A 7522-nucleotide genomic window follows, 5' to 3' on the forward strand; every position below is an offset into this window, starting at 1 on the left:
TTCCAACACTAGTTTGAGTAGAGCAGTGGCTTGCAGAAGCCACGCCGTGACATCAACAGCACTTGCCTGTGCTCAGAACCATCTCTCAAGGCACTGAATCCCACATCCCGTGAAACACGTGCCCGCCCAGCCCATGACCATCACCAGCAGCATGGGGGGTGCAGACCAGGAGGGGCCAGCTGGGTGCCCCTTTCTCAGCACCGAGATGCATTATGGAGATGCAAAGAAGGCAGCATAGGAGATGTGGCACAGTGATTTTGTAGCTTTCCTCCAACTGTTGGTTTGCTCCTTAGAAATATTCAGGCTCAGACCCAGTGCACAGCTGTATGGCAGCAGAGCCATCTGAGACACAGCGGGGAGAGCTCTCTCTAGAGTTCACAGAGTATAATTTTCAGAGCAAATCTGAACACGGATGTGAGCTTGGTGGAAAAAGTGCAGTAATGGCAAAAAGATCTATTTGTGCAGTGCTGGTTTACTGACCTGGATTTCTGCAGGTGAGACAGCGCTGGTTCAGCAAAACCACAGCTGTGTGCCTGCACCTAGGGCTGCCCAGCACTGTGGGCTGTGGAGATCCAGCCCAGGCACTTTCATCGAATCTCCTATTTTTCTGCTTTCTAGGACAGCCGGTCTGAGCAATCAGCCCACAGTGTGAAGGAAAATTCAGCTTCAGCATGAGCTGAAACAAAACAGCATGAGCATTTGTTCTGTGGGATGGAGTGCAGAGCATCTGCACCAAACACAGATTTGTACTAGCAGAGCACAGGAGCTCAGTGCCAGTCTCAGTGAATCCCTCTTGTGAGCAAAAGCCTCGTGGGGTTGTTTGGGGTGCAATGTGCCCTGGCTGGGAGTTCTCCATTACTGATGGTTACAGACAAAATGCAACTTCTGAATGACCAGAAAGGTGAAGAATTTTAAATGCTTGTGAAAATGAGATAATGGAGCAGAAAATAATAGGAGGGGATGAGTCAATATTTAATAGTGCTCATATCTGAACGTAAAACAGCACTTTCTGCGTGCACATGGGCAAAGGCCAGGCTAGATGCATGTCTGTGTACCCATCTGTCAGCTTCAAACCGGCCGCAAACACTGCGTTCTATCAAAGAAGTGTCAGAGGCAGTTTTAAGGCAGGGACATCTTTTAGCCTCGGTGAATTGTTTTTATTAATTGCAAAAATATTCTCCTCTCCCTTCTCTCCCAGTGCGCCTGGTAGCGCGTGGGCCCCAGAGCTGCCCCACAGCCCCAGCGTGGGACAAAGCCGTCCTTGTGCCGGGACGGGAGCGTGGCTCAGGGCGCTTCCACGCAGCGCTTGGGTGCGAGTGCCACACAAGTTTCCATTGTTTTGCTCTCTACAAAGAACTCCCCAGGACTGTTAGCAATAGGAATAAAATTAGTTCAATTTTTTTAGCTGATAGAAGCTGTTTAGAGACCTTACATGAGTTTCAGAACTCACGAGATGAATATAGATTTCAGTTTGCAGGGTTGATGGATAACATTTGTCTCTTGACAAGTAGGGGGAAGCTCTGTGAGCGCTGAGATTGCTTATCACTGCAAACACCATGACTGGAGCCTGCGTTCTGAAGCAGGTTCCCAGGTCCTATCAGCTCTTTGTGCCAAGATCTCACTGTGCTCTGAGCTCCCAGCGGCTGCTGGGATGACGTGGCATGGCAGCACACCTTTTGCCTTCGCTTTAGAATTGTAGAACCACAGAATCATTAAGGTTGGAAAAGATCTCTAAGGTCAAGTCCAGCCATCAAGCCATGCCCACTAAGCCATCTCCTTAAAGGTAGGGACTTCCAGCTTGCCCAATGAAGGACGCCTGTACTCGCACCAACTCAAGGAACATGACGTGAGCTCTGTTGGCAGAGTTTTTGGGGTTCCACCAACCCGTCACCAGTTAAGGATGGAATGCAGGTTTCCACGTGCAGCTGCAGCCCACAAGGTTCTGCCCTGCCCCAAGACCATGAGGAACAAAACCATTATCCCAGCCTTGGTCATCACCAAACTGCCATGCCCACCATGCTCTTCAGCACAACTTTTGGTTCCAAAGCTAAATGGAACGAGATCAACAATGCCAATTCTCCCATACAACTTCCCCAGTTCTAAATGTCCCCACTTCTGTTTTGAGGCACAAATAGCAAAAGTTCACACTGAATCTTTTACTGCCTCAGTGAAACAGGGCTGAAGGCAGCCTGGTGTGCTTCAGCTGAACCCAGATGAGAGTGAATGGATACAGGGAGGGTAAGGAGGATTTGCTGCTTCTTTAATAGCTTTTTAAAGAAACCAGCCCTGAGGGTTTGTCGATAGCTGGCACCACCTGTGAAGTTCCCAGTAGCAACCCAAAATACAGCACATCTCTGTCTGATGGTCACAGCCATGTGTGGGGGCAGCAGCAGCATAGGAACACCACAGCACTGGGCAGCTGCATCCCAAGCCCTCGTGCATCTGGAGGAGCATCAGGGATGTCAGGGCTTGCAGACAGGCTGCAAGACCCAAGCCCAGGCTGCCTGGCTATCTGCAGGGTGACTAAAGCACATTTCTCAAAACAGAGGATGGGGTGACAAATCAGCTCTTTTCTCTGCATAGTGTAGAAGTCGGGCTGAACAGAGGTGAGTGGATGTGTGTGCCCATTGCATATTTTTTCAAGACACGTGTCTGCATATGCATGCATGTTAGATCTTCAGCCTTTTTAATGGTTCAAAGGAAATGAATCTGTTGCTAGAGAAAACACATACAGATGGCAGCAGTCGCTGCACCCTTTTGGCTGGTGTAGGAGTGCTTGCATTGCAAATCATATCATTCAGCCAGAAAACCAGGCCGAACTGGCAGTTATTGTTGGCAATGTAAAATGGGAATTGAGTGTGACCAGTGGCTGTGCAAAGTGCTAGGATGTGTGTCAGGGAAAATGCTTGCTCGGAAGGGTTTTAAGCAGTGTCCTGGAATGGACTGTAGCAGTGTTACTGCAGCCATCAAGCAGAGCACTTTTCCATCCATGACTGCTGCCTGATTCCTGCCAACTCAGCTCCTCTTTGTTTTGCTTCTCCTTGCTGGCCAGAACAGAGATGCTGCAGTGCACGGCTGGGTGGGTGACCTCAGCCTCAATGCCAAATGGATGACTAAAATGAATACAGAAAACACAATCCATTGTCGTCTCTCTGAAATGCCAGCTTTGTTCCACGTGGAGCTGTGGCTTATCATTATAACCCCTTCGATGCTGCACTGGGACACAAGCCCTGCAGTCCCTGTCCCATCAGTAACTCTGCACTGACAAAAGCAATGGTGTCACGTCAAGGCTCACCATGACATGGGACAGACATATGGGGTGCCAGGGGGATGGAGCCCACAATGGGTTGGGGTCCCCACCTGGGGACTGGATGTGTGAGATCCATGCAGGCTCAGGGTGTTATGGCTAATTCCCAGCAATGATTCCATGGTGGATTGCAAACAGGAGAAGGGTTACTCACGAAGCAGTGCAGGTGCAGCCTCAGAGCACAAAGGTCTGAATGCAGGGCTGGGACACTCCAGGTGGCGGATCACTAGGGGAACCTCTCTGTTTTACAAACACATTGCTCAGCTCATCCCCTGCTGGCCATTCCCAGAGGTACCAAGCTGGCCGGCTGGCTGGTTGGCTCCTGCCCTTTCAGGTCCTAATCACTTTTCCAGCCAAAATGACCAGATCCTGCAGCTCAGATGAGCCTGGTGAGACACCATTACTGTTTACCAGCAAATAACTTCCCATTTTACTCTTCTTTACTGCTCACTGAATCTATAAGCCACATTCCTGCATCAGCCCCAGCACTGCTGAAGCATTTCTGAACTTTTTTTGAGCTGTTCCTGTCACTCACCACAGTCCACATGAGCCACAGACCCCAGCCCCTGCTCTTGGGGGTGGAAGAGCAGAATTTGGCCATAAAGGCTTTAGCACACAGGCATTACAACAGAGCAAAGCAGACGCACGCCTAGGGGGTGTCCCAGCTCCTGGGATGGTTTCACAGCATCGCTGTCCGTCTGTCCGCCCCACTGTGCTTCCCAGAGGCTGTGTCCTGCTCTGAGAAGTGCAGGCAGGTAAACAGCCAAACCCAAACAGAATCCACCCTGGCCAACTCCAACCATGCCTTCCTCTGAGAAAAATGGGTTCATTGGTTTTTCATGGCGTGGGTGTGATTAATGAACTTAATCACAGGACACTTTGATCCAGCTCCTGTTTGCAAAGGATAGTCAAAAACAAGAAGAGCTGCTACCCTTTGTGCTTTTGTAATTTTGTTAATCACGGAAACCTGTGAGGCTTTTGCATAGTCAGCAGTTGCATGCATTAGAAAATACATTTGCAAAACACAACAACATTTGCTTTCATATTCTGAAGCCAGAGAGTATATCCTAGTTGGCAGAAAGCTCAAAGGCAATTTATGAAGACCCAAAAATCTTGCAGGAATTTAATTAAACTTTAAAATTGTGCTAACACTCATACATAACAGCTTACACAGCACGATCATAAGGCAAAGTCCTTCACGCTCAGTGTCTCTGTGCTCCCCACACTCCGTTTTCTGGTCACCCTGCCTGTTTACTCACTCCTGCCTAGCTGTCCTTGTCCCTTTTGCAGAGGAAATGGCCTTTCCCTGCACTCCACTTAACAGGGTTGTGCCTTGTCTTGCACAAGGTGCTACTGAGCAAGCAAAACCTGCAGCTGGAAAGTAGCGATTTTTAGCTAATTTGCATTTTGTTGCAAACAAAACACAGCTGGGGCTGCGTCTCTGCAGCCTTTGGCGTGGAGCGTGGCACATCTGCCACCACCCCCAAGGCAAGCTGTTCCCTTTGGAACCATTGATGGGTCACTGCTGGCTCTCAGCCTCACCTTTGCCCCTCCACAGAGAATTTGGGGTCCTTTTAGAGAAGTTTGGGCCAGTTTGGCCTCTCTCGTGGCAGTCTGCATTCCAGCCAGCCCTGCCCACTTCCCACAGGCTCCAGTCTTCCAGCTCCACTGCTCTGAGAATCAGTGAGAAATTGGGGTAAGCCCCGACAGAGGGAGATGGGATCTGGCCGTGCCCGCAGAAGCCAGGCAGAACGTGTATGTAAAGGGAGGAAATGAGAGGAAAATTTAGACTGAATTTTAAAACTAAACTTTTTTAATTAGTAAATTCTTTACCAAAGAATTTACATTGGCTAGTATATGATTCTTCATTGCTTAAGGGATTTAAAACCAGACTACTCTCTGCTCCAAAAAAGTGCTATAAGCAACAGTTCTTTGCTTATAATGAACTGGAAATACTGGCAAGTCTCCATCCCCTTCAAATATTTTCCCTTGTCTCTCCAGAGGTTAAAATAAATTATCCTGAGATGTACCAGATGTAGCAGGCAGGCAGGGACATTCCTCCAGCCTTCCCAGCCCATTTTCTCCTGTCCACAGTCAATGAGCAGCAGCAATGGCTGACAGGATTGCTACAACACGGGGACTCAGCACAGCAATGGCCTAGCACAGCGATGACCCAGTACAGCAATGGCCTGGCATGGTGACGATCCAGCATGGCGATGTCCCTGTGCAGCAATGACCCAGCACGGCAATGTCCCAGTCTGGTGATGTGCCAGCACAACAATGACCCAGCATGGGGATGTCCCAGAACAGAGATGTTCCAGCACAGCGATGTCCCAGAATGGCAACGTCCCAGCACAGCGATGTCCCAGCACAGGGATAACTTAGCACGGTGATGCTGCAGCCTCTGGCACTGCGGTCTCCGTGGCTCTGGGCTTGGCACTGGTGACTCACTCAGTCCTGGAGTCTTGTTTTCATCCCACCAGGGTCTTCTTCATGAATCTCTCAAGCCCAATGCTAAACCAAAGTAGATTTTGTTGCCTGAAATATCAGCCATGCAAATCACTCCACCCATCAGCACTGGTATTAATCAGCCTAGAAAGCACTGCTGTAATAGTGGTGTTCTTCCAGCAAACTTCTGTGATGCATTAACGACGACAGCTATGGCTGTAGGGACCGGAGCACTAATAACAACAATGACAATTGAGGGCTCATGGCATTTTCTTAAAGCACAGCCACTGCACAGCCACCTGTGTGCACACTGCTGGGCTCCCTGTGACCTGCATGGCATGGGACAAGCTGCAGCCCACAAGTGCTCAGAAGAGGGATGTTTTGTGGTTCTGTACTTAAGGCAGGACCCATTGCAGGGAGCAGCAGGACTTGCAGATTGGCTATTGCTAAGAATCAGGTCTGCAGCTGCCCTGGGTGCATCCAGAGCTGAAGCCTTCCTGGTGATATAAACAACACAGCAGCAGCAGCCCTTCTATAACTTAAACAACCCTTGGCACCATGCCTTCTCTTTCTATTTTTACAAATGCCAGAAGAATTTTCTGTATAAAAATGAAAATCACCGCTGGCCAAACCACCAGAATTGCACTGTTGGTCCCCATCCTAATGGGGTGTGAGCGCTGGCTGCTGCCTCGGGAATGCAGGTGGCCAGCGATGCTTATTTGCTGATTTGTGCTCATAAACCCTTTTTCATCTGAGGATCTCAGAGCAGTTTATAAACATGAATTTAGCCACTAGACGCCCAAGCAGGCCCCACCTCATCATACCTGTTGAACGAGCGTGCAATCAGAAATAGATCTCGCCCAGGTTTGCACAGCAGAGGACATCTCCTTACAACTGGGAGAATCTCGTACCACGGCAGGTCCGAACTACAAAAAAGGCAAGGCAGGAAAACTGAAGGAAACATTTTCTCCAAGACATACATCTATGGGAAATGCAGGCAGTCTTCTTCAATGCTGTGTTAATCGCAATGTTAATGGTGTACCACACAGTGCAGTAGCACAGCTGATCCTGATATGGGATCCAGGAACATTCCAGCAATGGTACTAGAGCTCTGCTCTCAGGGTCCTCTTGCAGGTCTCATGCAGTGACAGGACATCACTGCCTCCACCAGAAACCGAGGCTGACAGACAACAGCAGCTCAGGTAAATACTGTGGCATTCACAGCACTGAAGCAGCAGCTGTGCAGCTAGAAGCTGGGATTTCTCCTTAGCACAGGAGGAGTGAGCCCAGATGTCTTGCTGGATGCAAGTTTGTTTGCTTCCTTGTCATCTGGTGACCGCTTTGGGGAGGCCCTTTGGCAGGTTATGCTCTGTCTGAGGTGTCCCATGGAAGATGGGCAAAGAAAAGCAGGGTACAAGGGCCTGGGGCTTGCAGAGGGATTTCCCTGTTCTGACATATGCAGTTTTAACTCGTGTGACCAGTTACATGCAGAAGTTCATTCTGTCAGATTTGCTAATGTGTCCCAACCCTTGTCTCATGAACCCCAAATCTCTTTCTGACATGGTTCTGTTTTGATTTGTTTTGTTGAAGGAGTGGAACAAGACGCACAGCACAAACCAGATACGCTTTGTAATTGTAAGTCAGCTGCTTGCTAGGCATACATGACACAGACACGCTCGTGTGCACCTCTGACACGGTGCCTACCTGTCCTGGTGCTGTTTTCTCTCCATATAAACATCCATGTGGGTGGAGTGTTTGTGTTCTGAA

Source organism: Lagopus muta, chromosome 8 (genome assembly GCF_023343835.1).
Source record: "Lagopus muta isolate bLagMut1 chromosome 8, bLagMut1 primary, whole genome shotgun sequence".
Classification (NCBI taxonomy): domain Eukaryota; kingdom Metazoa; phylum Chordata; class Aves; order Galliformes; family Phasianidae; genus Lagopus; species Lagopus muta.